Below are 25,916 nucleotides of genomic sequence, written 5' to 3' on the forward strand. Positions count from 1 at the left end.
GTGAGCCACAGGGTGCAGCAGATATGCAAGTGAGCTTGTGTGGCTGTCACTATATTTTAAAGATTAGTTATCAGTACTTATTTAGTTTTATTTTATTATTATTATTTTTTTAACTAGAGTTTCACTCTGTCACCTAGGCTGGAGTGCAGTGGTGCGATCAGCTCACTGCAACCTCTGCCTCACAGGTTAAAGCAATTCTCCTGCCTCAGCCTCCCCAAGTATCTGGGATTATAGATGCTCACCACAACGCCCAGCTAATTTTTGTATTTTTCGTAGAGACGAGGTTTTGCCATGTTGGCCAGGCTGGTCTCGATCTCCTGACCTCCAGTGATCTGCCCGCTTTGGCCTCCCAAAATGCTGGGATTACAAGTGTGAACCACTCTGCCTGGTCGGTTATCAGTATTTAGATATTAAAGAAGGTTCATTAAAATCCAGCTTTACAGCATCTAAAGCCACATCCTCTTATGTCAAACACTGGCCAGAGCTCAGTAAGGACTTGCCCTCCACCCAGGGCACGTGGCCTCTGCTTCTCCAGGATTCATTGCTCCTGGTTTCTTCTGTGCCCATCCTGTACCAGGCATTTACAGTATCTGCCTGGCTCCCATGGGCATGGGGTTGAGATTCACTGAAAACAATGACTACCATTTTCTTAAAATCCTATTGGTTGAAACAGAGATTTATTTTCTCAAGTGACCTACAGGAAAAGTGAATTTTTTTGTTTGTTTTTTGTTTGTTTGTTTGTTTGCTTGTTTTTTAATACAAAATGATACCTGGGTTGGCCAGGTGTGGTGGCTCATGCCTGTAATCCCAGCACTTTGGGAGGCCGAGGCAGGTGGATCACTTGAGGTCAGGAGTTCAAGACCAGCCTGGCCAACATGGTGAAACCCTACCTCTACTAAAAATACAAAAATTAGGTGGGTGTGATGGCAGGTGCCTATAATCCCAGCTACTTGGAGGCTGAGGCAGGAGAATCGCTTGAACCCAGGAGGCAGAGGCTGCAGTGAGTGGAGGCTATGCCTCTGCACTCCAGCCTGGGTGACAAGAGCAAGACTCCATCTCAAAAAAAAAAAAAAAGTGACACCTGGAACCCATCAACTGCCTTTTCTTTTGCTCTCTCCCTTCTCCCCAGGCCCCCAACCTCTCCATCATGCATCTCCACTTCTCTTTGTGTCTCTTGGCTACTTTTTCTCCTCTTCTGAGGTCAATTTCTCCATAACATCAGTTGTCAGTGGCCCAAAATGGCCACTTTGATCTAGCATCTATTTCCTGGTCTTTCAAGTTAGCTTTCACAGCTCCCCTGGCACAGCGTCTCCTTGTCCCAAATCCAATTTGATGAAACAGGAAATGGACTGGTATCGTCATCTATTCAACTCAGGCCAATCAATTTCTGGTCACAGTAGCTGGTCACTCAATGAATCAAGGTACCTGGGACCCTGTCCTAATAACAAGAGAATATTTTATGGCACAAAATACGGTCGCTCAAGGCACCAGGGATTCTAGGCAAGACACACTTCCTTCAAGGGTAGGCAGGACCTGACCACCTCCCAAAGCCCTCACCCCTGCACCAATACAGCCACCAGCTTCCAAAACAAGGTCCCCAGTGATTTGTCTCTCTGCTCCCAGGAGGTGTGGCCGGACCAGGACCTGGCTTCCAGAGAGCAGAGTCACGGACAAAGGAGTCATACACTTTACTTGGCCACTGAGTCCTCTGCCACATGCACAAATGAAAGCAGTTAGTTTCTGTAATGAATTTGTAACGCTCCTTTGCTTGTTTCCTCTCAGTGCCTGATGGCCTTTCAAAACAGTGTGAATCCACTGAGAACCATAATTGTGCTGCTTGTTAGCCAATCTAGGGATTCATGCCCACTGCATCCCCCGACCCGGACAAGCCGCTGTGCCTTCTCTGAAGTGGCCATAACAAATTTGCTTTATTGGCCTGAATTTGGGAACTCATGTTATTTGCCTTTGAGATAGAACAAAAAGACTCTCTATCTTCTCTGGCTCCTCCCACCATTGAGATGGCCAAGAGCAGAGCATGTTTTCCAGGTTTCAGTTCACCCTGCAGAAACAAGGAGATTCTAGCAGTGTGAGAGGCAGACAGGTCTAGTGGTTAAGTACACAGGACCCGCCTCTTATCCCAGCTCTGTCACATTCATGCTGTGTGGCTTTGGGCAAGTCATTTCACCTCTCTGAACTCCACTTTCTCCATTGATTCAACAGGGAGAATAATACCTCCTTGGTTTGTTGAGAGGATAAAGTGAGAAATATAACATTTCCCATCCCTGGCCAGAGCTAGGAATGTATCAGTTGACTCAATCTGAGTGAGGGCCTCAAAGGGTGAATGGAAATTTTCTAGGACAGAGAAAAGAGGATAGGTGTTTCTAGTGGAGAGGATAGAAGGAGAAAAATCACAGAGGCAAATGTACCTGGTATCATAAAGAAACGCTGATGGGTCTGGCATCTTTAAGGCTGCAATTTGTTATCCTTTTTGGGGGAAGCTTAGAGACGGACCTTTGGAAAATCAGATAAAGCTGTCAGGACCTCCCAGAGGTAGACCCACAAGGTTTAGGTGTAGACTTTTAAGAAAAGTTGTCAAAGAAAAAATACAAGTGATTCAAACACCTGCATGTTTGGGAGCAGGGGAGACAATGAAAAAATACAGTGTTTCAGAGAACCTATGTGTAATACTTCTTCCAAAAATGTAATAATTTGGGGGATTCTTTAAGTTTTTTCCTCTAAATTCTTTAAATTTTACTAGGTGCAATGAAATGCAACCATGGGTGAGATTTTTCAGACGAAAAACATACCATTGTTTCAAGTAGATAAAGAAAGCCATTTGGGCTGACCTACCCTTGTTGAAATATAGGACTCACAGTGGCCTGGTCACGCTGCCTCTTTGTCCTGTTTGTCCCCTCTCATTTCCTTTGCAGAATTCATAGCTGCCCGTAGGTACTCCGCCTGGATAGGAAAAAAGATCACCGTCCACCATTGGTTTAAGAACAAAACTGCAGCCTTCGTTGTGTTGACCAAGTAAGGACCACCAATCCTACTGACCACTTCCATGCTTCTCTGAGTTGAACAGAATACATTTGACCAATAAGGCGAGTTACGAGTTCCACACTGAATGGCTGAAACTGGAAGTAACATGAAGCTGGAAGGTGAGAAGGTAGTTCATGTGCTAATGGCAATTAATTTACGTATATATTTGTACTAATAATGTCAAATTAGACTGTGGTGGGCTAGCACGGAGTCACAACTAGCATTCAGATTGGTTACATCCATGTGCACTGATTATATTTCAAGATTCAAGCAATGATCAGCAAATAAACTTTTCTACAATTTCTTGTAGGCAAGCAGGACTTGAGATCTGGAAATAAAATGACAGGTTTTTACTTCATTTTAAAAAAATATTTTTCCCCTCCAAGGGCTTTGCCTTGCCCAGGAGCGTCCCAGGTTGATGTTTTGAAGCCAAGGGCTGTAACATGAGGTGGGAAGGATGGGCTAGAACCATTTGCTGAGGACTTAGGCTGCATGGTGAAGGTGCAAGACCATGGGAGGTTTATATGGCGACAGGAGCCAGTTGTTGGGCCAGAATCTCTCTCCCTCTTTCTCTCTCTCTCTCTTTCTCAACCTATTTCTGTGGGCCTGAATGAAACCCGGAGTCCTTGATTGAACTTTATGGCTGATTATTTAAAAATACAATTTTATGTTCTTAAAATATTCCAACAATGAGGAACACTAAAACCTAGAAACCTACAAGCATCATAGCCACACCCTCTTGTAGTGAGTGTTCATTATTTCAGTATGTGTATTAATTTCTTGTGGCTGCCATAACAAAGTACCACAACCCGGGTGGCTTAAAACAACAGATATTTATTCTCTCACAGTTTTGGTGACCAGAAGTCCAAAATCAAGGTAATGTCAGGAACAGTTCCTTCCAGAGGCTTAGAGGAAGAATCTGTTCCATGCCTCTCTCCCAGTTTCTGTGGCTCCCAGCAATCCTTGACATTCTTGGACTTGTAGATGCATCACTCTGTCTTTACATTACTTTATATTCTTTCTTAGTTCTTTCTCTCTTTCTCTCTCTTTTCTTTTCTTTTCTTTCTTAGACAGAGTCTCACTCTGTCGCCCAGGTTGGAGTGCAGTGGCACAATCCCAGCTCATTGCAACTTCTGCCTCCTGGGTTCAAGCTATTCTTCTGCCTCAGCCTCCCAAGTAGCTGGGATTACAGGCCTACACCACCATGCCTGGCTAATTTTTGTATTTTTAGTAGAGAGGGGGTTTAACCATGTTGGCCAGGCTGGTCTTGAACTCCTGACCTCAGGTGATCCACCCACCTTGGCCTCCCAAAGTGCTGGGATTACAGGCGTGAGCCACCATGCCCAGTCTGTCACTTTATTTTCTAGATATCTCCCTGTGTCCAAATCTCCCTCCCCTTTCTCATAAAAACACTAGTCAATGGATTTAGGGCCTACTCTAAATGGATGATTTCATCTCAAGATCCATTTGCAAAAATCTCATTCCCAAATAAGGTCACCTAAAGTTCTTGAATGTGAATTTTGGCAGGTGGGAGGACACAATTTAACCCATTATAGTATCCTTTCAGAAATTACATTATATAGACCTGCCTTTGTAGATTTAAAAAAAGAAAGAACGAAATTACATTATAGACAGAACGTTCTATTCCTCATATTTAGTTCTTTACAAAAAAGATTATATTACCCATCATGTCAAAGTCACACAGCTAGGAAGTGATAGAATCCAGACTGAAACTTGTGCTTAGGGACCTGCATTCTTAGCGGCTCTGCTCCCCTGTCATTGTGGGCCATGAGAGGTTCTCTTCCTCCCTTTTTTGCTGGCCTCGTAGGTCGTGTCCAGTTTGGGCTCGAACATACAATGCTTTATGAATATCCCATACATATAACTTTGTCCTGGTGTGTATTTTTGTTACATAAATTCCTAGTGGTGCAATTGCTGGGTCAAAGGGTTTCACTCCTTAATGCCAGGTTCTGCAGGGCTAATTAAAACCCTATTGGTTGATCGGGGGACCACCCCCCAGCCCCATCAGTCACCCCATCCTCAGCCTTCTTTTCCACAGAAGGAGGCAAAAGGGACTGATTTCTCACTTCCTGCAGCTGACAGAAGGTAGTCAGTGTTTATGCCACAGACTGGGCTCGGGCAGAGGTCTTGTTTCCAGGAGAGAACAGGTTTCAGATTTGGACAGTCTCAACTCAAATCTTAGCTATACCTCTCACTAGCTGTGTGACCCTGGGTGAGTCACGCAACATCTCTGAGCTTTTATATCATTATATACGACTGGGGCGTTGGCTCACGCTTGTAATCCCATAATCCCAGAACTTTGGGAGGCCGAAGTGGGCAGATTACTTGAGGTCAGGAGTTCAGGAGCAGCCTGGCCAACATGGTGAAATCCCAGCTTTACCAAAAATACAAAAATTAGCCAGGTGTGGCAGCGCACACCTGTAATCCTAGCTACTCAGGAGACTGAGGCCCAAGAATTACTTGAACCTGGGAGGGGGAGGTTGTAGTGAGCCGAGATCTGCACTCTAGCCTGGGTGACAGAGTGAAGCTCGATCAAAACAAAAACAAAAACAAAAAATAAAAAACAAAAACCAAACAAGCAAAACAAAACAAAAAACCCAGAAAAAAAAGAAAGAAAGGAGGTCAAAATGTGTACCTACAGAATTGTCAGGACACTTGGAAAGAATGGATATAAAGTCCACAATACAGTGCCTAACACTCAGGCTACTGTTTTTTCTCTGCTCTTATATTTACTTGAGCGTAATACACTTTTTCCCCAGGCCTTCTGCCCCTTCCTCTAACATTTGATGGAGAATGCTGAACCAGGAGCATGGGAGGAGACATGCCGGGCTCTAGAACTGCCTTCCATGTGAATGCCTTTGGGTCCATTCAAACCCTCCAAACTCTCTCCACTTGAGATTCAACAGCTGAGGAGGTCAACTCACTGACAATGAAGGGCAAAGAGCACATTTATCTGACTTAGCCTCTACATAGCTGTCAGGAAGCTAAAGGGTTCTCTCTCTCCCAGAGCTGGAATATTATGTTATCATTATCATTATCATCATCATTTTGACAGTGGTGATGGCATCAGGGAGCCATTCTCACACACAAGCAGATAAAGGCATCATGGACCCAGTCTTGTAACTCCAGAGGAGCACTGTCCCCTCTGAGATTCCACTATTGGACCGGAGCCTGCAGTAGAAACACATGTCTAATATTTACTTCATAGCACACAGGCTGCTTATTAAGCATCTGCTATATGCCAGGCCTCATGCAAGATGCTGGACACTCAGCGAGCAAAACAAAGACCCTTCCCTGGCAGCGCTTAGGCCAGGAGAGACAGACACGAGTAAGGGTTTGGTTTGGTTTTTCAGCACATGAACACAAAATGTGATTTCTGCTATAAAGAGAACAGTGTGTTGTGTTGAATAACAAGGGAAGGAGAATAGCAAGGGATAAGATCTGGGGATGCCCAGTGGATTGGAGGAGGCCTTAGAAAGCTGTGTGATGTTGGGCTAAGTCCTCACGTCTCTGAGTCTGTTCCCTACTATTTATTTACTTATTTATTATAGAGACCGGATCTCCCTCTGTTACCAAGCTGGAGTGCAGTACAGTGGCATGATCACAGCTCACTGCAGCCTCAAACTCCCGGGCTCAAGCGATCCTTCCACCTCCACCTCCTAAGTAACTGGGATTACAGGGACTACCCTGTCTTTACAAAAAACTGAAAATATGAGCCATCACATCTGGCTAATTTTTTAAGTTTTTTTCGTAAAGACAGGGTCTCCCTTTGTGGCCCAGACTGGTCTCAAACTTCTGACTTCGAGTGATTCTCCTACCTCGGGTCTCCCAAAGTACTGGAATTACTGGTGTAAGCCACTGCTCCCGGCAGCCCACAATTTAAATGAGAGGATACATTACTTGTTCCTGAGTTGCTGGGGTGGGAAATGACATCTCTTTTTTTTTTTTTTTTTTTTTGAGACGGAGTCTTGCTCTGTCACCCAGGCTGGAGTGCAGTGGCCGGATCTCAGCTCACTGCAAGCTCCGCCTCCCGGGTTTACGCCGTTCTCCTGCCTCAGCCTCCCGAGTAGCTGGGACTACAGGCGCCCGCCACCTCGCCCGGCTAATTTTTTTGTATTTTTTAGTAGAGACGGGGTTTCACCGTGTTAGCCGGGATCGTCTCTCGATCTCCTGACCTCGTGATCCGCCCGTCTCGGCCTCCCAAAGTGCTGGGATTACAGGCTTGAGCCACCGCGCCCGGCCGGAAATGACATCTCTTATGCAATGGCAGCAGCACAGAGCCCGCCCTATGGTTGCCTTTAAGTGGGACTAGTTCCACTACATTGTCTGATCCTGGATTTAGGCTTCCAAACCCCTAAGCCCTTGGAACATTACAGTCTGTGCTGAACACTTGGGGAAAACAAAAACAACTCCAATTTCCTATAACCTCAGGCAAGTGTTTTGGAGTTTAGAAAGTTCCCAAGTAGGCTTTCCAGGGCAAACCGTAACTTTAGGAAGAGATTCTACCTGACTTTTCTTTTTTTCCTGAAATATTATATCCCAGCAACATGAGTGAAACAGCTCTTTTGCTTTTGCATTGTTGAATTTACTGTTGCTATGGTGACTCCTAATGATAATGATGATGGTAATGATGATATTGAAGCCTGTCTGCCCAACCAATCTATTAAGCCTTACCATACAGCATTTGTGACTATCATCTGCAGGCCTTAAAAAGGTTTTCATGTTGCATATAGCATATGTAGAGGGTAATGCACTCTCAATTCCTTATTCTGTACAACGTGTCAGTCTGAAATGACCTCGGTCAATGTTATTTATAGAAACTTGTAAGTCACTTGATGGAATCACTTAAAAAGAGAGAGGGAGGCAAAAATATTAACACAGATTTAGTAGATAGTCACAAGAATATGATCTACCAAGGGAAAGTGTTAGAAATTGTTGCTAATAAGCCTTTGTAGAAGAGACAAAATAAACATAAATCTATAGGACAAATAAAACAAATCTATCATAATGTGTAGCGAAAACATGAGTGGGTTCTTGTGGGCTACAATAACATCTCTCATGATGGTGTCATGCCGAGATAAGAAAAAGGGCTGTGTCACCAACAACACAGATGGACATGAAGGTGATCCATCGGGGCTACTAGGTGAGGCCCGAAAAAGCATCCCCAGTGATGAAAAAGACACCAGTGTGAAGATGCGTGGGAAGAGTTCGAAGGAACAGTTTTTTGAAACCTGATGCGGGTGGGGGATGGTGAGGAAGTGATATTTGTAAATTAATGTATTATGTTACATAATAAGAAATCTATTTCTTTATTTATTTTTTATTTTTTACTTTTTTTTTGAAACCGAGTCTCACTCTATTACCCAGGCTGGAGTGCAGTGGCGTAATCTCGGCTCACTGCAACCTTCGCCTCCTAGATTCAAGCAATTCTCATGCCTCAGCCTCCTGAGTAGCTGGGATTACAGGCGTGTGCCACCATGCCTAGCTAATTTTTGTGTTTTTAGTAGAGATGGGGTTTCACCATGTTGGCCAGGCTGGTCTTGAACTCCTGGGCTCAAGCGATCCACTCTCTTTGGCCTTCCAAAATGCTAGGATTACAGGTGTCAGTCACTGTGCCCGGCCACATAGTAAGAAATTTAAAATATAGTTTCCACAACTAATTAATAGATTAAATATTGCAAGTCATTTGATTATTTCATCTTCTCAGCCTTATAAACTGGGACATTTAAGTTGTTTTAAAAATTATAATTTCTTTAGGAAAATAGGTTGAGGCCTAATTGGCATCATCTACTTCATTTTTAAAGTCTAGGCAGGGCTGGGCATGTAGTGGGTAATAGTGAAGAGAATGAATGAATGAATAAGTGAATGAATGAATGATGGAAAATTTGACCACTCCCTGTAAGACACATCACCCCAAAGAGACTCAACTCCTAGCCATAGAGGAGATTCACTCTCATTCGGAATTAACTTAATCTTTGCATGTAGGTCTTGCCTTTCCCAGAATTTAGCACCCTAAGTAGGCAAGAGGAAGCCAACTGGTCCCTCAGCCACAAGGCACTTGAACCTCAACTCCTCCAGAGCAAAACAATCCAAGCTAGATGAACTCTGCCCCCATCAAAGAGCTTGGGGTTGCGCACATACAAGGGTTTGGGGTGGGATTCTTGAAATCCTTTCTTTTTGGGAGAAACAAGTGCAACTCAAGACAGGGACTGTCCTTTCAGATCCCCTTGATGACTTAGCATCGAGGCCTCAAAGGATAATGGAGCAAAGCAAGAGACAGAAAGGGAGGGGGAAGGTGAAGGCTTTCACAGGAAGGCAACTGATAATAATCCAAGCTACCACTATGCACAGAGGCCTCACCTGTGCCAGGCACTGTGCCCAAAGCTTTACCTGCACCATCTGGCCAAGACCATTAGCCTTATCCAATGGCAGAGCCAAGCCGTTGGGCAACACAAATCAAGGCCACACAGCCTGCCCAGGGAGGAACAGGGACTGCACCAGATCTACCTGACTGCAAAGTGCGGGCTTTTAACAATAGTATTCAAACTGCTTCTAAATTTTTGAACTGGCAACTGCAACAGCAATAACAAAATCAGTCAAACTAGCTAACTGATAGACTTACTGTAAGTCAGGCACTGTTCTAAAATGCTTTACACACACTGGAAACACTATCATTATCCTCACTGTACAGATCAGGAAACTGAGGCACAAAGAAGTTAGGTTGCCCAATTCAGCCAGGAGCTAGGAACTTTCTTAGGACTGTCCCACTTTTAGTACTGAAAGTTAAGACCCTTCAGTCTCAGGCTAACTAGGAGAGTTGGTCACCCAAGCCAGGAATAGGCCCCAGTTAGTATGGCACCAAAGGGCATGCTCTTACCCAGCTCCTGACCCTGTTCCAGGAAGTGGCTTGGTGTAACTGTGATGTGCATGAGGTTTGAAGTCAGGACAAGTGCCAGGCTAGAGTCCAGACTTTGCTTTGTATTAGTTAGAGAGCCTCTAAAGCTTAGTTTTCCTTATCTGTAAAAATAGGAATAGTAGAATCTGTTCTATTGTGTTATTTGAAAGGCTCTCAGCAAGGTCATCCCTGCTGGGCCCAGGGCTGGACACAGGGTGGATGCCCAGCAATGATTAGATTGCATGGTCATCCCCATCACGGTAAGAAAGATAATCACCTGTTACTCTGGATGAAACAATGTCAGCACAGGCAGGCAGATGTGTTGAGAAAGGATTAATCCAAGGAGCTGCTCAGGCAAAGGGAAGGGGAGCTGGTGTGACCTTTATGTCATAGCAGATGCTGCCATCTCTCGTTCCAGATGCCAGATATCCTGGAAGGGCAGGCCCAGCTGCCTTGGAAAGGAGGCATCTGTGTTTCCCACTGGATCCTGTCTCCGAGGCTCCAGCATCAGCCTTAAGTCCAGAGCCCAAGGACAGCTCCCCTGGCTTCCTCCCTCTTCCCTCTGCTATTTGTGGTCCTGGTGGTGTTCTAGGGACCAGTGATTCTGTTCTTATCCATCACATATTCTCTTTCCAAACACTGGGAATCAGGATATTCAGCCCATCAAACCCCTGATTGTCCCACCGTCTCCCGGAACTGCAGGATGGAGAACCCTGCCCAGCCTCAACATTCCATTGCTAACTCAACCAGCATCTACAACAAATGCTGCATTTCTTCACCTCCTGTGTTATTCTGATTCCAGCTCTGTTGAAAGCCATCAGTCAGTCACTCAACAAATGCTTAGGGAGGCACAATGAGTAAGTGTGTGCTCCCAAGCCAGGCTGCTCAAGGTCATGACGGCAGCTTCACTACCTACCAGCGGCCAGATCTGGGAGTCAAGTTCATTAGCTCTCTGTACCTCAGTGGCCACATCTGAAAATGGGCTCAAAAATAATACTCATCAGATCATGTTGCACAAATCCTTGGAACAATGCCAGGTGAGTAGTAAGTACTCAATAAATGACGCTTATCATTATTAGTTGTATTAGAAATATTAATGATAATATGTCTTGCACTTTCTAGAAGCAACCCTTTCATTACATCCTTGTTTCTGGGCCATGATTAATGGAAACACCCCCTAGGGAGAAAATATTACAAGGAGATGAGTATTAAGATTGAAAATCCAGAGGTGGGATAAACACAACTTCCTCTTGCTGTCGCTGTCCACCCTGCCCAGGACTAGCTACAAGAGCATGTGACCGGTGCATTGGCACAGGGCCCTGCACTAGGAAGGCCCCATGCTTGAGGCTCATATCTTATGGTTCATGCTGAATTGAGCGGTCTGTGTAAATCAAGTCCAATAGACAAGCGAGCACACATGGTGCTTTGGATCCTGGGCTCATGAACTATCCCACCTCCCGCCACCTCATCCTTTTCCTGGTGTGGCTCCTTGGCCATCCTCTCCTCTGATTTCACCTCCACGTTTTCCTCCCTGCCCTGCCCAGCAGTCACTTTACCTTCCACTCACAGTGGAGCCTGAGTATGAAGAGAGTTAGGGTAGGAGCATGCACCTTGCTGCATGCCCAACTGGGTCATGGCGACTGCCATCTCACTCTGAGCTGGCAGTACCACCCTCTGCCCAGCTGGAGACTGGCCAGAGGCTGCAATTCAATAGGGACAAGCCTCTTGTTTACGCTGATTCAGGTATCTAGTGCATCCTGGTGTAGAAGTTGCAGTACCCTTGGGGGTTGCCCATCCATCATGAGTTGGGGCAATGGGAAGCAAGGATGGCAGGAGGGAAGAGAGGATGGCGGGAGGACCTAGCAGCCATCAGACCTGAATGAGCTTGTGCACACCCTGCATGGCAGGGTAGGGTCCCTGGGTGCCTGGGAGAGTCTGTACCCACCTAAGAATACCGTGCCTAAGAAGCATGCCCTTGAACTGGCTCTGTCCCTAGTGTGACCCTCTGTTCCTCCTTCCAACCTTCCCAAGTCTGGCTTATGTTGATCTCTTCCAGCCAGCTTCAGGCACCCTCCTGGAAGAAGCTACAGTGCACAAATTGGGCAATTTTGGTGATTCTGCATCAGAGTGAAATGCCAGGTGCTCTGGTATCTGCATTTAAAACTGGCTTTGCAGAATCAAAATATGAATTCTAAGAAACTTATTCTAATAATGTAACTTTTTTTTTCTTTAGATAGAATGCATTTTCCTAGAATACCAGGATGAGTCAAGGGAAAGGAAGGAAACTGCTTTATATTTTTGTAACTCGAACGGCCCTTTTCCCTGCTTTTTGAGCAGGGACTCTGCATTTTCATTTTGCACTGAGTACCACAAATTATGTAGCCAGTCCTGCATCCGCTGTACTGAGGAATTTAGAGGTGCAATTTTGCTAGCAGAATTTATACCTCTCCTCTCAGTGTTAACAGATATTCCCTTTCCTGTAGAAGCAAAATGAGGAAAGAAAATGAAAAATGAGAGAAAGCAATGAGAAAGGAAGAAAACCTCATCCTGCCACCAACATCATCCCGCTGCATCCAGGGCTGGAAAACAGACTGTAACACTTGGGCAAGTCAATTTACCTCTCGGGGGCTCAGTTTCCTCATCTGTAAAATGGGCACAAACATAGTCTTTCTCACACACTCTTCAAAGGATTTAGTGAGATAGTGCTGCACTGGATGCTGTGCTTGGCACAAGTGCTAAATAAGTGGTATCTCCAGCCTTTACATTATAATGGTAATGATAGCAACAAGAAGAAGCAAATCTAGTTGTACTAACTGTATAAACAGGTGCTAGGACCTGATGAAAATTATTCTCTCTCCAGGCTCAACTTGTGAACAGATTCTTCTGCTTGTGAGGGATACAGGACCTTCCTTATCTTTCTCTCATAACTTTTCTGTTGTTATTTCTTCTCCAGGTCACTTCCTTTCCTGTGCAGCATTTGTCACCTCACGGATTCCTGGCCCCAGCTAGTCTGGGCCACTTCTGTCTCAGGCTGTGCCACTCAAATCCTGGCTTGTAATTATAGCAACACTCACCAAGCCCACATTTCATCACATACCCTGGAGAGGCCAATGGCTGTGTTTTATGTGATTTTTGTATGATTATTACAACAACAAAGAAAGATACCATGAGAATACACCTGAATTTATGAATTAAGGCAAGGGATATTCACCAGGGTCAGGCACTGAGCTCTTGTTTATGCAAGACATTAACTCAGCAAATCCTTTTTACGGCTTCAGTAAAGAGCAAAACTGCAGTTCAGCTTTCAAGACCGCAAACTCTCAACTAGGAATGAATTTTCATCCTCACTTCACATTTGTCCGGTCAGAAGACCACGGTACTTAAGGCTCCCTCCTCCAATTCCTCATCTTCCCTTCACAACTCAGAACCAGCCACACTCACATAACTAAAAAAAATACGTCAAAGTGCCCAAAGGGGTGGACTCTCATTCACTGCTGGTTAGAGTATAAATTGATTCAACTTTTAGGGAGAGTAATTTGGGAGAGTAATTATCATAAATAGATTCATTCAATTTCTGAGAGAGTGATTTGCCAGAATAGTTATCATAAGCCTCAACAATATCCAGACTCCTATAGATCCAACAATTTTGTAGCTAAGGAAATAATCTGAAAGACAGGCAAGGGTGAATACACAACAGTGTTCATTGTAATATTATGCTTAAGAGTTAAGAAGTAGAAACAATTGAATTGCTGATATCATGGGCGTGCTAAGTCCATGTTCTGGTTATCTCTTGCTATACTAAAAAAATAATCCTCAAACTTAGTGACTTAAAACAGTAAAAATTACATATATTTTAAAACGAATCTTCCATGTGTGCAGGGTTGTATGGAATGCCTCCTTCTGGTTCTTAGTAACTTGGTCCTCAGAGGGACTGACCCACAAAACTAAGGGCTGGAACCGCCTGAAGCTCTGGTCTCTTGATGTAGTATTTCCGATATGGTATCTTTAGGGGAGTCTGAGTTCTTCAGTGTGGCTCAGGACTTCAAAGTGAATTGTTTTAGAAAAAAATAATTGTTTTATTTTCTTCTTTATCTTTTCTGAGTTGTCTAAGATTTTCACAGGCCATATTGGGCTGTGTTTGGCTCCCATGTGACTTTAAGAACATTCATGTTCAAATCATCACTTCCAGCTTCAATGAAGAGTTCTGGCCACACACAGCACAGGAGGCTGGTGCAGTACCGACGAATCGACCCCCGTAGAGGGGTCTAGACTCTCCAGTTTGTCTTGCCCCAGCTGGCCTGCCTTCCTACATTTATAATCCCTGTCTGCCCTCCGGGGGCATTCAAGTTTGCAAGCCCCCAGTCCATATTTAGAACTGAAAAGCAACAATGACGGCATCATGGGACAAATCTAGGGGGAAGCACATTGAGACAATTTATTTGTGGGGAGAAAAATGGTGTCTTGGAAAAAAAGGGAACAAGAGACACTGGGCTACTTGAGAGTGGAGAGAAGGAGGAGGGTGATGATGATTAAAAAACTACCTACCCGGTACTGTGCTTATCACACGGGTGACAAAATAATCTGTACACGCACCCACCCCCAACACACAATTTATGTAGAGGGCAAACCTACACATCTTCCCCTGAAACTCAAATACAAGTTTAAAAAAATAAAATTAGCAATATTATCCTCTGAATTACTCCTGCCGGAAACCCAAAACTCCACAAATAGACCCATTTTTACATATGGAAAAATCTACTACCCACTCTTAATAGTCCCCAGTTTTAGGTTGTAATAAGACCAGTATTTTGCTGAATTTCTACTCTTTTTCTTAGTCAAGGTCAGTTTATTCAGAGACTTTTAGAAAACAAGATTTCAAAATAATTCTAAAAGCCTATACGTCATTATAGAAGTGTATGATTTTTCATGGGACCTGATAATTGAAATTGATCAATGTTTTTATTCATTTTCCAGTGAAAACCATGGGTTATATTAATACAGCTTGAAAATACATGCAGTGTTCTAGAACCATCGTATGAAATACAATCTATTGGGAATATAAATATTTTCATAAATTCTATTATGAATGTAGTTTTTTTTTTTTTTAATGGTGTCTTGGATGTAAAACATTCATGATTTCCCTATACCTTGTGTAAGCTGGTCCTAGTTCAAGTCAAGGCTCCGTCACTACCCTCAGGGGATCTTTCCCACCTCACTCTTTCTCCCCAAAGCGTATGGTAGGTGGCACATGGTAATAGGCCACTGGCACTACCAGCAATGCAAACAAGTCCAGAGAAAGGTAGAAGAGCCAGTGGAAGGGACAGAAATACGAGAAGAAAGATGGAGATTGTGACTCCAAGTAGGTGCCTTGGGTTGGGAAGAGGGAGAAAAAGGACAAAATCATCAGTAAAAGAAAAGGGTGTGAAATGGCCATTTCATGCCTTCTAGCAAGCAAGGTAGAGTGCAGTGAACTCTGGCCACCCTACCTACTCCCACACTTGCTCATTTGCTAGCAACATGTGTTGCAGATACCCAGAGGAAGACTGCAAGCCTCCTTCCAAATTACAGTTAACCCTTGAACAACATGGGAGGTTGGGGTGCTGACACTAAACACTGTGTATAACTTTTAACTCCCCCCAAAACTTAATGACTAATAGCCTACTGTTGACCAGAAGCCTTACTGAGAACAGAAACTGCTGGTTTTGTTAACACACATTTTGTATGTTATATGTATTATATACTGTATTCTTACAATCAAGTAAGCTAGAGAAAAGAAAATTTTATTTTAAAAAATAATAAAAGGACCAGACATGGTGGGTTATGCCTGTAATCCCAGCACTTTGACAGGCCAAGCTAGGAGGTTCACTTGAGGCTAGGAGTTCGACACCAGCATGGACAACATAGCAAGACCCCAGTCTCTGCAAAGAAAATGTAAAAACTTAGCCAAGCGCAGTGGTGCATGCCTGTGGTCCCAGCTACTTTGGAGGCTGAGATGGGAGTACAGCTTGAGCACAGGAAGTCAAGGCTGTAGTGAGCCGTGATCTCACCACTGCACTCCAACCTGGGTGACAGAGCAAGACCCTGCTTCAAAAAAAGAAAACGGAAAAGAAATCATAAGGAAGAGAAAATACATCTAGAGCATTGCACTGTATTTATCATTACCATAAGTTTATGTCATCTGTTTATAAGATGAATTGTCTGTCTGAAATGGCGGGCAATTGCAGCTGCAGACCGCAATCTAAGATACATAACAAGCAATTCAACTTTTTCTTGTAATGTCATGACCTTTCTCTGCTCCTTGTGAGCACTTCCAGCATCACTAGCGGCACTTCATATGGGTCCCATGATGTTTTTCAAGGTTTATGGTATTGCACTAAACATAAGGAAAAATACGTGAGAACCGGGAGAGAGCACTTTTTATTGCAATCTGCAGTTTACTGGAGAGAGGCACTGCTCACTTGGAGATGACGATTAGTGTTGCATAGCATTTTAGGTGGATACTTACAACACTCGAGTTCATTGCAATAGCAGCAGGGGTGGCTGCAAAATTATCCCAGTAGCAAAGTATGGGCAACAGCTAATTTTTATGCAGTTATGACTTAATACCGTATCTTTATTATTTATATTTCTCTTGACTATGAATCGTACTTTGTATGTTCTTTTTGTTTGCATAACTTTTGATAAATTTTAACTTTTTGTAATAAACACTTATATTTTATGGTAGTAAATGATAAAATCGACAGTATCTACATATATTTATGTATTGTTAACATATCTAACTTTTTCTTAATTTCTTTGATACTTAGGCTATGCAATTTTTCTGTGAGTTTTTTCAAGTTGCAACAAGTCTCCAAAACGTTTTTCAATATACTTACTGAAAATAATCAGTGTATAAGTGGACCCATGATGTTCAAATCCATGTTTTTCAAAGGTCAACTACCTAATCCTTTGAGTAACACCTTCATGATATTTACTACACGTACAAATCACCCAGGCCATTTTCTATTCAATATTCATCTTTGTACTGATTTTAAGTTGAATTCTTTTTCAACTGAGTTTTGTTCTATGCACTCCCTCTGAGAAATCATGGAGTTCATGGGCAGCGTGCTACACACACACACACACACACACACACACACACACAATGAGGTGCTGGGTCTGGCCTGTACAGGTACATGAAAGCCACTGTTAAGTTTTCAGAACTTTTGGTAGCTGTTTATTAACTGCAGCCATCATGAAAAATTAAATTATATGAACTTACAATTAAGTTTATTCCAAAGAAAAAATGATAAATACTTAAAACTCATTGCCTCATGATTATTTTATATTATGCTATTATCCCTACACTTGAGGTTATTTTCATCTATTGTGTTTGTATGGTGGAAATACTGTATAATAATTTGCTAATCCACATTTCTTCCAAACTCTGCCTTTTGTGACATCACAGTGGCAGCTTGGCATCTACTATGGAGGCAATATTTACACCATGGAAATTAGCAATTGCTATAGTTCACGATGTTTTCCCCTGGAGAGCTAATTGTTAAGCATTGACCAGCACACCACACCTTTGTGCCATTACTAAAAACGCAGTATGTGTTAGGATAACATAGTAATACACATATATTTCAGAGTAAGCAGAACAAGATTAGCAGCAGACCAAGCCTGGCAGCAAATTTAAATGTATGCATATATTTGAATAGATGCATATATTTAAACATATCGATATGTTTATATATTCAAATACATGTGTATATTTCTACAGCCTCTAAGAAGATCTTAGGTGCACAGTTGGAGGATATGGAGTATTTTAACTCTCACTAGCCCAACGGTCACTTGCTAGGGAAACTGAGACCCAGAGGAGGTAGGTGAGTTTCTTGAGACCACGTGACGAGTTCAAGGCCATCCCCAGCTTCCCTGCATTTCCCTCTGCTCAATGCTGCCTCCCTCTGTGGCTGAAGTCAAGTCTCATCACTGAAGCACAGTGTTCAGAAACAAGTAGAACAAGAGGGAGCAGCTCAAAAGGAGGCGGGGGTTGGGGGCTTGGGGGAGGAGCTAGGGGACTAAAAGGGTCATCAGAAATTCACACAATTAATTAGGCAATGCTGGGGACACAGCCGTCTGGATAACCCATTGATAAGGATGGCAGGGGGCCTATTCCCCAGGCCTCTTGCGGGTTACCGCAAGCAAAGCTCCATGATCCACCTCCCCCTCAATATCCACCCCAATCCCGCTTAAATATTTGATGCAAAATTAAAGCCTGTTCCAACTTTTATGAATACTGTACAGTGTCTGCTGATGCTGGACGCCCACCACCCCCACCATTTCCCAAGGAGCCCCCGCCCCTGTCCTGCGCAGCTTCGTCCTCCATCAAGCAGAGTGCATTAGGACAATTAGCACCAGCCCACTGGCGCCAATTAGCAACCAATAGTGTCTATATTATGGAGAGGGGGCAGCAGGGGCGCCTGTGTCTCCAGCCGGCCTTCACACTCAATTACATTAAGTGGAGGCTCCGAGCTGCGGTTGGGTGGGCAGTTGCTGGAGTAATTGTGTCTTCTCAGTTGCTGCAGGCGATCTTCTCCCGGCTCCCTGATCCCCGGACTGACTCCTCTCCTTGTCCACTTACATCAGTAGACAGTCTTTCAAAAGGGAAGGGTGGGGGAGGGATGAAGCGGGAGAGGCAGCAACGGCGCCCACAGAGGCAGGCAGAAAGTCATGGAGCTAAATCATGATATGAATCATTCATTCAGTCAACAAATACAGAGTGTTTACTGTGTGCCTGACCTGTTTCTATAGTCAGGACCGGCTTCGTCATTGGCAGGGCTCAATGCAAAATGAAACCATGAGACTCACTGCTCAAAAATTATCTAGTAGTTCAAAATGGTGACAACAGAGCACTGAGCCAAGTACAGGGTCCTTTTGGGCAGGGGTCCTTCTGAGCACAGGGGCCCTGTGCAACCACACAGGTCGTGCATTTGGAAGCTGGATCTATCTGGGGCTTTGGGGTCCAGAAACGAACAAAGCTGAACAAAAACATCTGCCACTGGGGACTTCCCACTTTAATGGAAGGAGACAGTCAGTAAGTGATCAACAGAACAGATTAGGAGATTAGCTCGGTCTTTAAAAGGCAATGAATGCTATAGGAAAATGAAAAAAGTAGAACAGAGTAAGAAGGGTCAGGAGGTCCAAAGGGAGTGGGGCAAGGTACAGGATTAAGCTGGGTGATTGGAATAGGTCTCATTGAGATTGGAGTAGAGGTTTGAAGGAGGTGAGAGAATGTGTCCTCTTCTTCTGGGAAAAAAAGCCTTATCGGTTGGGAATCAGCCAGTGCAAAGGCCCTGTGGCAGAGATCTACTTGCCATGTTCAAAGACTGGCAAAGAGGCCAGTGTGGCTGAAGCAATGTAAGCAAGGGGGAGACCAGAAGGTAAAGGAGGCCCCAAGAAGTAAGAGAACTGGGGAGTGGATTGTGTAGGGCCTTGATGACCATTGTGAAGATGTCAGCCTTTATTCTGAGTCACTCAGGAGACACTGGAGAGCTGTGAGCAGAGGAATGGTGATCAGTTATTTTTATTTTTAGAGACAGAGTATCCCTCTGGTGCCCAGGTTAGAGTGCAGTGGCACGATCATGGCTCACTGCAACCTCGACCTCCCAGGCTCAAGCAGTCCTCCCACTTCAGTCTTCTAAATAGCTGGAACTACAAGTGCGCTCCACTTTGCCTGGCTAATTTTTAAAATTTTTGTAGAGATGGGGTCTTGCTACATTGCCCAAGCTTGTCTCAAATTTCTGGGCTCAAGCAGTCCTCCCGCCTCAGCCTCCCAAAGTGCTTGGATTACAGGTGCAAGCCACCATGCCTGGCCTCATACCTCCTCATTTAAATGATGACTCTGAAAGCTATGTAGGGACCAGATGGTGGGGCAATAAACATGGACACAGGGAGGCCCACGAGGCATCTGAAACAGGGGTTGACAAACATTTTCTAGAAAGGGCCACATAGTAAATATTTTAGGCTTTGTGAACGATATGATCTCGGTCACAACTTCCCAATACTGTTACTATAACACAAAATCAGCCATATTCAGTGTGTGAATGAATGGGCAGGGCTGCATCCCAATGAAACTTTATGGATGCTGAAACTGGGGTTTCATATAATTGTTCTGTGTCATGAAATATCATTTTTCTTTTGTGTTCCCAACCACTGAAAAATGTAAAAGCCATTCTTAATTCATGGCTGTGCAATAAAAGGGCAGCAAGCTAGATTTTTCCCAGGGGCTATAGGTTACCGATCCCTGCTCTATGAAGTAATCCACGGGAGAACAGCGTGGAAACAGGGAACAACATTCAAGTGGGGAGAGGGTAGACTCTGGATCTATTTTATGGTATAGCCAATAGGTCAGCAGTGGTGTGTAAGAGAGAGACGCCAAAGATGACTCCCACGGTTTGGGGTCTGAGCAACCAGAAAGATACATTCAACATCCATCCAACTGGAGAAGGCAGCAGGAGGTACCAATACCGGGGCGGTGTGGGAGAGGATGATAATAGCCATAATAGCTCTTGATTGCTTATGTAATTGGGCATTTAAGATGTGCTCAGCTCTTTATGAACACTGTTTCATTTAATCCTTACATAAACACATTTTGTAAGTTTGACTCCATTGACATCTCAGCCCATTTCACAGATGTGGACACTGAGTCTTATAAGAGCAAAGTATTTCTCCAAGATCTTCAGCTGGTAAGTTGCAGAGACAGGGGTTTCCCCCTCAGGAGCCTGGGCTCTGCCGTATTACACACCCCACACTGCTTTGGACATCTTGTTTGAAGCAAGAAACTTTCAAACAGAAAGCAGAAGTCTTCCCAGGCCCAAGTTTTGGTTTTGGCTTTAACTTCAGTATTGGTTCAGGAGTGTATGTTTCAACAAGCCCCTCCCCTTCCCTGTGCCTCTGTCACCCTAGTCTTTTCAATGCGGCTCTGGGACCAGGGCCTTCTGCAGGTTATTCTCTGATCTAACACACACTGACATCATGATTACTCAGTTCCAAGTCAGGCAACCTGGGCAGGGAAGGTCCAACGGCCTTAGGAAAGAGTTAATTCTCTGTAAAATTACTGGGAATTATTTACATCTTTACACGTTGTTTTATATCTTTAAGTGCTTTCTGATTGCTTCAAAGCTAATCCCAGGTGGAGGCCAGAGGCCTAGGAGAAAGCCTTGTCAAGTTGAAGCTGGAATCTGGAGGAGCTGAAGGATCTGGCAGGCCTGATGCAGGCGTCTGCTGGAAACACAGTCTTCCCCACCCACCTCCCGCAGGCTGCCTCTCCCGAACCCCCCAAAACTGTTACCCAGTTACCTTGCCACTGGCCTCCAGCCTCAGTAGCAACTAGGCAGGTGCCAGATACCCTGTGTGTACCTGACCACGGAAGGAGACAGATGAACAGCAACAAAATACCTCTTGCCCTTGGGAAGCATGCGCTCTGGGTAGGGAATATGGGACTACATGTCCTGGAATCAGTTTCCGGGAGCTGCTACTGATGGCCTAATGTAAAAAGCGGCCACTGAGCCACTCAGCATGTGATTCTTACTCTGGAGATAACCCGCGGTGGACAGCCACGTTTCTGCCAGCATGGGACTTTCTGCTACTCTGTGCAATGGGGGGGGGGCAAAGGACTCCAACCCTATCTTCCTGGGAAGAGGACTTGAGCTCAGTTGTGAAGGGATTCCTTCATGCGCCAGCTCTTTCACTGAGCTCCTTTGCTGGGCCAGCCAGGGTGCCCAAGTCTCTGCTCTGCTGGAGAGCTGGAGGTCAACAGGAGTGTGCCTGTCCTTAGGAAGGAGAGTGGGAAATATACTTATTATTAGGTTGGTGCAAAAGTAATTGCAGTTTTTATCATTACTTTTTAAGGTCAAAATCGCAATTACTTTTGCACCAACCTAATAATTCATGGCCCTCCCCAAGAGAACCTATAAAAGAAAACTGAAAATTGACTCAGCTAGAATTTGTAGACAGAACCTCAGCAACATTGGAGTATCTTTTGTGGGTTGAGGGGAGTGTAGCATGTAGGAAATAATAGGGAGGTTGAAAGGTCTTCAAGAACGGGATGTCCATCCTCATATATCTCCACACCTAGATATTATTATATTCTCTCCTGGTGCCTGTGGGTATGTCTTTAATGCTCCAGACCCTCAGTGTCTCATCTCTAAAATGGAGATGAGAATCTCTCCTCCGAATGGGCCATTTGGGTGAGAGAATAAAATAAAATAACAAAAGCGAGTCTAGTAGTCATTGCACCAATAAAAAGAGCTCACATTTATTGAGCACCTAGTACATGCCAGGAACTCTGCAATACTTTCCATGAGCTATGTCATCAACTCTTCTCAGCCACCTTTTGAAGCAAGATTTCATACCAGCTCTCTTTTGCAGATGAAGATACTGAGACTTAGCATGGTAAATGATTTGCCAAAGTTACTTGCCCAGTTAGTAAGGGCCACAGCCAGCATGTGAACCTAAGCCTGATGTAAGAATACTGCAAAAAAGCACCTGAGTTTTTAAAAATCTGTTTTGTATAAACTCCTCATGATCTGTATTGACAGCCATCATCCTGACAAATGTCACCTTTATCATCTGCTTTTGCTGCAGGAATAAGTGTAGCCTTTTGGGGAAATCAGTCAAGGCTTCTTTTTGCTTCTCAGTGAATTTGGGGCAGACAGAAAACAATCTCCATCCAGCACATTGTGGATATTCGTCAGCTGTGTTAGCTTTGGTCCTCCAAGATGTAGTTGCCAAAAAGATATGAAACTTACAAGGACCTTTTTAGCAGAAAGATCTGTGAGGGAAAACTAGGGAGGAGCTGGAAAGGTTGGGATTGCTGTCAGGCTAAAAATAAGTCTGTTCTTAAGTGAAAGGGAAAGAGAAAGGAGGCTGAAAAGCAGAGTGCTAGGCTTCCGTGTCACCTAAGGAAGCTTCCTCAAGGTTGTCATGGAGTTCTCCAGCCTGAGTCAGCCATCAGAGCAGTCCCAGGCCTCTTAGAACTGCAACTGTCTAAGACTTCCTGCAGCTGGGAGCCATAGTGAGAAGCATGGTCTCCCTGTGAATGTAGCCTTGGATTTCAGAGCAGCCACCTGGCTCTCCCATGGTGCAAGATCTACAAAGCACATCACCTTGACCACTGCACCTGTCACTCCCTGCAGATGCCACATGTTTGAACACTCACAAGGAAACACAGAGAGCCAGAGGACAGTGAAAGGAACGGCCAGTCATGTCCCCCAGCTACCACGGATTGGCTCAGTGAAGAGAGGCTGTGGTCATCTCTGCATGGTTTCCTGGTACAAACACAAATTTCCTTTCCTCTGGCTACATTCCTAAAATTAATTAAATATTGGCTCAAGAAGGCTTATGCCAGCAAGGTAGGCACCCAAGTAGGCCATGATTGGTCCCTTCTGACCATTTATCGAAGGGCAGCCTTCCAAAACTCAAGGCCAGATAAATGATGCAGCAAGTGAGCCACGCCCAACAACTTATCGCCAGACCTCAGTTTTTCCACATGAGAAATGGAATTTTGCAACCAAAAGCACACAGGAATTAGTGCCTAACAGAAAGCATTCAGTCCCGGCGTCCCTGCCTACCCCTGTTTCCAATCCCAAAGACTGGATCGCTGTGCGCTTTTCTTGTTTCCTTTTTCTTTTCATTTTTTTCTTCTTTGAGACGGAGTCTCACTCCGTCACCCAAGCTGGAGTGCAATGGCGCAATCTCGGCTCACTGCAACCTCCACCTCCCAGATTCAAGTGACTCTCCTGCCTCAGCCTCCTGAGTAGCTGGGATTACAGGTGCCCGCCACCACATGCGCCCTGCACGTTTCTTTTGTAGGACGTGTGGCCACTGCTGAAAGGCAGTTTGCGCAATTATTTGTTAAGGATCAGGTGGTGAAGATTTAGGCCTCTAGTGTGCTCCTGCCTGAGCTGGTATCCCAGCTGTGTCACTTCACCACTCTGTGCCTCAGTGTCCTCTCCTGTCAAATACCCATAATAGTAGCACCAGCCTCCTAGGGCTGTTGTGAAGATTAAATGGATTCCCATAGATGAAGCCCAGGGATCTGATGGATACATTGTAAGATACATTAGAAGGGAACAGTAGCTGTTAGCTCTTTAAAATGATTACTGTCTCCCATTTGGAGATGGGGCTACTGAAAGTGAAGGAGACTGAATAAATACACAGAAGTCAAATAGGCAGCCCGTGATGAAATCTGGATAGGAATTCAGGTCTCTGTGGCTGGCATTTGACCTTCTCAAATTCTGGGTGGATCTTGGAGGTGCGCATGTTCCCGTGTTCGTTTCTCACTGTACTCTTTTATGCTCAGGGCCTCTCCATTTTCAAACGATAGATCTGATCTCAGGGCTCTGGATTACCCAGAGGAAGGACAGACTGAATGGGCACCTCCTTCTCCGTGGGAAGAAGCCATGGACGCCTCATGCTCTGGCCCAGCCTAGGCTTGGAACCTTCCAGACCTGCCCCATTTAGAGCCCCCAGGAGCCCCAGGCTCCTCCTCCCTGCTCACATCTTCCTGCTAAGTCTTGGTCAAACTTACCTCCTCTGCCCTGTATTTTAATTTTTCAAAGTCCAGGTTTTTTCTCTGTCTTTCATTCTTTAAGGCTCGGTCTGACTTTTCCCCTCCACTTCTGTCTTCCTTTCACTCAGCTTCCTGTGCAAATACAAGCTTTCCACACACCCACAGACTCTGTGTGCTCGAGTCTGGACTCCCACACTTGTTCAGCTCATAACCAGCACAAGTACACATTCCATGTATATATCTACTCTGCACCAATAGGCATATTGCATGCACTGTGTGCACATCTCCTTGATCACCCACACTGGCAATGTGTGCTAAACCTGTGCATGCCTGCCGAGCACACCCACAGAGTCAACACACATGGGCACACACGTGCACATACATAAGAATGTCACTACAGTAGCTAACATTAATTGAGTGTTTACTACATACTAGGGACTTTTCTATGAAATACCTTCTCTAGTCCTCACCACAACTCATGAAGGAGGTAGGATCATCATCTCCATGTTACAGATGAGGAAACTGAGGCTCAGAAAGGTTAAGTAACTTGCCCAAGGTCACACAGCTAGAAGGCGACAGAGGTGAGATACGAGCTCAGACTCTCTAACACAGAGTCAGCAGTTTATGGCCCGGGGTCCAAATATGACCAATCATCTGTTTTTGTAAATAAAACTTTATTAGAAAACAGTCCAGGTCCATTCATGTAAATATTGCCTACCTCTGCTTGTGCTACAAGGGCAGAGTTGAAGAATAGTGACAGAGACCAGATGGTTCACAAAACCGAAAGTATTTGCTCTCTTGCGCTTAATAGAAAAAGTCTGCGGAACCCTGGCCTCATCCCAGAGTCTTCCTCTTATCCACTGTGCCTGACGGCAGTCTTCCTGGTAGAATACTGATACACAATTTCCATTTGAACTAAACTTGCAGGTACAAAGTGGGTGGGGAGAGTTGTTCTGGCCCAGCTCTCTTTTGCGTTACAGATGAGAAGATTGAATGCAGAGAAGCTCAAGGTCAAAAGCAAGGTCAGCCTGTCCTGAGTATGAACACACACACATCCCATGTTCTACTTCTTGTGCTCAGGTCTGCAAAGCTGGAACATGTTCCTAATTCCCACCCACTCTGGCTGAGTGCTCACATGCAATACATGTGTGCACACAAGCTCACATTTACATCCGAGTGTGGGTGCCCTGGCACATACCACCCCCCCACACACACAGTGGGTTCTGTAACATGCCCACACACTCAGCTTGCACATAGACACCCTATCACGCTGCTCTGCTGGTGAAAAGCCGCCCTGTCCACAGGCACCCGCAGTAACGTACAGACAAGACGCCTCCTTCCTGTTCACTCAACAAGCACACACAATTGATGGGATAGAATGCTGGCATGTGTCCTCCCCAAGCAAAG

This window comes from Macaca thibetana, chromosome 11 (genome assembly GCF_024542745.1).
Source record: "Macaca thibetana thibetana isolate TM-01 chromosome 11, ASM2454274v1, whole genome shotgun sequence".
NCBI classification, from domain to species: Eukaryota; Metazoa; Chordata; class Mammalia; order Primates; family Cercopithecidae; genus Macaca; species Macaca thibetana.